The sequence below is a fragment of the Entelurus aequoreus genome, linkage group LG14 (assembly GCF_033978785.1).
Source record: "Entelurus aequoreus isolate RoL-2023_Sb linkage group LG14, RoL_Eaeq_v1.1, whole genome shotgun sequence".
Taxonomy (NCBI): domain Eukaryota; kingdom Metazoa; phylum Chordata; class Actinopteri; order Syngnathiformes; family Syngnathidae; genus Entelurus; species Entelurus aequoreus.
In genome coordinates this window covers 2,272,767-2,278,347 of record NC_084744.1, presented here as the reverse complement: position 1 = coordinate 2,278,347, position 5,581 = coordinate 2,272,767, and positions in this window count along the sequence as shown.

Sequence of the window (5,581 nt, the reverse complement as noted above, 5' to 3'; positions counted from 1 at the left end):
AGGAGTGATGATCAGGGACTAGGAGTGACCAGCAGGGACTAGGAGTGATGAGCAGGGACTAGGAGTGATGAGCAGGGACTAGGCGTGATGAGCAGGGACTAGGAGTGACGAACATGGACTAGGAGTGACAAGCAGGGACTAGGAGTGATGATCAGGGACTTGGAGTGACGAGCAGGGACTAGGAGTGATGAGCAGGGACTAGGAGTGACCAGCAGGGACTAGGCGTGACGAGCAGGGACTAGGAGTGACCAGTAGGGACTAGGAGTGATGATCAGGAACTAGGAGTTATGATCAGGGACTAGGAGTGACGAGCAGGGACTAGGGGTGACAAGCAGGGACTAGGAGTGATGATCAGGGACTAGGAGTGACCAGCAGGGACTAGGAGTGATGATCAGGGACTAAGCGTTATGATCAGGGACTAGGAGTGACGAGCAGGGACTAGGCGTGATGAGCAGGGACTAGGAGTGACGAGCAGGGACTAGGAGTGACGAGCACGGACTAGGAGTGATGATCAGGGACTAGGAGTGATGAGCAGGGACTAGGAGTGATGAGCAGGGACTAGGAGTGACGAGCTGAGACTACGAGTGATGATCAGGGACTAGGAGTGATGATCAGGGACTAGGAGTGACGAGCAGGGACTAGGAGTGATAATCAGGGACTAGAAGTGATGATCAGGGACTAGGAGTGACGAGCAGGGACTAGGAGTGACGAGCAGGGACTAGGCGTGATGAACAGGGACTAGGAGTGACGAACAGGGACTAGTAGTGATGAACAGGGACTAGGAGTGACGAGCAGGGACTAGGCGTGATGAGCAGGGACTAGGAGTGACGAACATGGACTAGGAGTGACAAGCAGGGACTAGGAGTGATGATCAGGGACTAGGAATGACGAGCAGGGACTAGGAGTGATGAGCAGGGACTAGGAGTGACCAGCAGGGACTAGGCGTGACGAACAGGGACTAGGAGTGACCAGCAGGGACTAGGAGTGATGATCAGGAACTAGGAGTTATGATCAGGGACTAGGAGTGACGAGCAGGGACTAGGCGTGATGAGCAGGGACTAGGAGTGACGAACATGGACTAGGAGTGACAAGCAGGGACTAGGAGTGATGATCAGGGACTAGGAGTGACGAGCAGGGACTAGGAGTGACCAGCAGGGACTAGGCGTGACGAGCAGGGACTAGGAGTGATAATCAGGGACTAGGAGTGATGATCAGGGACTAGGAGTGACCAGCAGGGACTAGGAGTGATGATCAGGAACTAGGAGTTATGATCAGGGACTAGGAGTGACGAGCAGGGACTAGGCGTGATGAGCAGGGACTAGGAGTGACGAACATGGACTAGGAGTGATGATCAGGGACTAGGAGTGACGAGCAGGGACTAGGCGTGATGAGCAGGGACTAGGAGTGACGAACAAGGACTAGGAGTGATGATCAGGGACTAGGAGTGACCAGCAGGGACTAGGAGTGATGAGCAGGGACTAGGAGTGATGAGCAGGGACTAGGCGTGATGAGCAGGGACTAGGAGTGACGAACATGGACTAGGAGTGACAAGCAGGGACTAGGAGTGATGATCAGGGACTAGGAGTGACGAGCAGGGACTAGGAGTGATGAGCAGGGACTAGGAGTGACCAGCAGGGACTAGGCGTGACGAGCAGGGACTAGGAGTGACCAGCAGGGACTAGGAGTGATGATCAGGAACTAGGAGTTATGATCAGGGACTAGGAGTGACGAGCAGGGACTAGGGGTGACAAGCAGGGACTAGGACTGATGATCAGGGACTAGGAGTGACCAGCAGGGACTAGGAGTGATGATCAGGGACTAAGAGTTATGATCAGGGACTAGGAGTGACGAGCAGGGACTAGGCGTGATGAGCAGGGACTAGGAGTGACGAGCAGGGACTAGGAGTGACGAGCACGGACTAGGAGTGATGATCAGGGACTAGGAGTGATGAGCAGGGACTAGGCGTGATGAGCAGGGACTAGGAGTGACGAGCTGAGACTACGAGTGATGATCAGGGACTAGGAGTGATGATCAGGGACTAGGAGTGACGAGCAGGGACTAAGAGTGATAATCAGGGACTAGAAGTGATGATCAGGGACTAGGAGTGATGATCAGGGACTAGGAGTGACGAGCAGGGACTAGGAGTGACGAGCAGGGACTAGGCGTGATGAGCAGGGACTAGGAGTGACGAACAGGGACTAGGAGTGATGAGCAGGGACTAGGAGTGACGAGCAGGGACTAGGCGTGATGAGCAGGGACTAGGAGTGACGAACATGGACTAGGAGTGACAAGCAGGGACTAAGAGTGATGATCAGGGACTAGGAGTGATGAGCAGGGACTAGGAGTGATGAGCAAGGACTAGGAGTGACCAGCAGGGACTAGGCGTGACGAGCAGGGACTAGGAGTGACCAGCAGGGACTAAGAGTGATGATCAGGAACTAGGAGTTATGATCAGGGACTAGGAGTGACGAGCAGGGACTAGGCGTGATGAGCAGGGACTAGGAGTGACGAACAGGGACTAGGAGTGACGAGCAGGGACTAGGAGTTATGATCAGGGACTAGGAGTGACGAGCAGGGACTAGGGGTGACGAGCAGGGACTAGGAGTGATGATCAGGGACTAGGAGTGATGATCAGGGACTAGGAGTGACCAGCAGGGACTAGGAGTGATGATCAGGGACTAAGAGTTATGATCAGGGACTAGGAGTGACGAGCAGGGACTAGGCGTGATGAGCAGGGACTAGGAGTGACGAGCAGGGACTAGGAGTGACGAGCAGGGACTAGGAGTGATGATCAGGGACTAGGAGTGATGAGCAGGGACTAGGCGTGATGAGCAGGGACTAGGAGTGACGAGCTGAGACTACGAGTGATGATCAGGGACTAGGAGTGATGATCAGGGACTAGGAGTGACGAGCAGGGACTAGGAGTGATGATCAGGGACTAGGAGTGACGAGCAAGGACTAGGAGTGATGATCAGGGACTAGGAGTGATGATCAGGGACTAGGAGTGATGATCAGGGACTAGGAGTGATGAGCAGGGACTAGGAGTGATGATCAGGGACTAGGAGTGACGAGCAGGGACTAGGAGTGATGAGCAAGGACTAGGAGTGATGATCAGGGACTAGGAGTGATGATCAGGGACTAGGAGTGACCAACAGGGACTAGGAGTGATGATCAGGGACTAAGAGTTATAATCAGGGACTAGGAGTGACGAGCAGGGACTAGGCGTGATGAGCAGGGACTAGGAGTGACGAGCAGGGACTAGGAGTGACGAGCAGGGACTAGGAGTGATGATCAGGGACTAGGCGTGATGAGCAGGGACTAGGAGTGACGAGCAGGGACTAGGAGTGACGAGCAGGGACTAGGAGTGATGATCAGGGACTAGGAGTGATGAGCAGGGACTAGGCGTGATGAGCAGGGACTAGGAGTGACGAGCTGAGACTACGAGTGATGATCAGGGACTAGGAGTGATTATCAGGGACTAGGAGTGACGAGCAGGGACTAGGAGTGATGATCAGGGACTAGGAGTGACGAGCAGGGACTAGGAGTGACGAGCTGAGACTACGAGTGATGATCAGGGACTAGGAGTGATTATCAGGGACTAGGAGTGACGAGCAGGGACTAGGAGTGATGATCAGGGACTAGGAGTGACGAGCAAGGACTAGGAGTGATGATCAGGGACTAGGAGTGATGATCAGGGACTAGGAGTGATAATCAGGGACTAGGAGTGACGAGCAGGAACTAGGAGTGATGATCAGGGACTAGGAGTGACGAGCAGGGACTAGGAGTGATGAGCAGGGACTAGGAGTGATGATCAGGGATTAGGAGTGACGAGCAGGAGGAGTGATAATCAGGGACTAGGAGTGACGAGCAGGGACTAGGCGTGATGAGCAGGGACTAGGAGTGATGATCAGGGACTAGGAGTGACGAGCAAGGACTAGGAGTGATGATCAGGGACTAGGAGTGATGATCAGGGACTAGGAGTGATAATCAGGGACTAGGAGTGACGAGCAGGAACTAGGAGTGATGATCAGGGACTAGGAGTGACGAGCAGGGACTAGGGGTGACAAGCAGGGACTAGGAGTGATGATCAGGGACTAGGAGTGACCAGCAGGGACTAGGAGTGATGATCAGGGACTAAGAGTTATGATCAGGGACTAGGAGTGACGACCAGGGACTAGGCGTGATGAGCAGGGACTAGGAGTGACGAGCAGGGACTAGGAGTGATGATCAGGGACTAGGAGTGACCAGCAGGGACTAGGAGTGATGATCAGGGACTAAGAGTTATGATCAGGGACTAGGAGTGACCAGCAGGGACTAGGCGTGATGAGCAGGGACTAGGAGTGACGAGCAGGGACTAGGAGTGACGAGCACGGACTAGGAGTGATGATCAGGGACTAGGAGTGATGAGCAGGGACTAGGCGTGATGAGCAGGGACTAGGAATGACGAGCTGAGACTACGAGTGATGATCAGGGACTAGGAGTGATGATCAGGGACTAGGAGTGACGAGCAGGGACTAGGAGTGATAATCAGGGACTAGAAGTGATGATCAGGGACTAGGAGTGATGATCAGGGACTAGGAGTGACGAGCAGGGACTAGGAGTGACGAGCAGGGACTAGGCGTGATGAGCAGGGACTAGGAGTGACGAACAGGGACTAGGAGTGATGAGCAGGGACTAGGAGTGACGAGCAGGGACTAGGCGTGATGAGCAGGGACTAGGAGTGACGAACATGGACTAGGAGTGACAAGCAGGGACTAGGAGTGATGAGCAGGGACTAGGAGTGATGAGCAAGGACTAGGAGTGACCAGCAGGGACTAGGCGTGACGAGCAGGGACTAGGAGTGACCAGCAGGGACTAAGAGTGATGATCAGGAACTAGGAGTTATGATCAGGGACTAGGAGTGACGAGCAGGGACTAGGCGTGATGAGCAGGGACTAGGAGTGACGAACAGGGACTAGGAGTGACGAGCAGGGACTAGGAGTTATGATCAGGGACTAGGAGTGACGAGCAGGGACTAGGGGTGACGAGCAGGGACTAGGAGTGATGATCAGGGACTAGGAGTGATGATCAGGGACTAGGAGTGACCAGCAGGGACTAGGAGTGATGATCAGGGACTAAGAGTTATGATCAGGGACTAGGAGTGACGAGCAGGGACTAGGCGTGATGAGCAGGGACTAGGCGTGACGAGCAGGGACTAGGAGTGACGAGCAGGGACTAGGAGTGACGAGCAGGGACTAGGAGTGATGATCAGGGACTAGGAGTGATGAGCAGGGACTAGGCGTGATGAGCAGGGACTAGGAGTGACGAGCTGAGACTACGAGTGATGATCAGGGACTAGGAGTGATGATCAGGGACTAGGAGTGACGAGCAGGGACTAGGAGTGATGATCAGGGACTAGGAGTGACGAGCAAGGACTAGGAGTGATGATCAGGGACTAGGAGTGATGATCAGGGACTAGGAGTGATGATCAGGGACTAGGAGTGACGAGCAGGGACTAGGAGTGATGATCAGGGACTATGAGTGACGAGCAGGGACTAGGAGTGATGAGCAGGGACTAGGAGTGATGATCAGGGACTAGGAG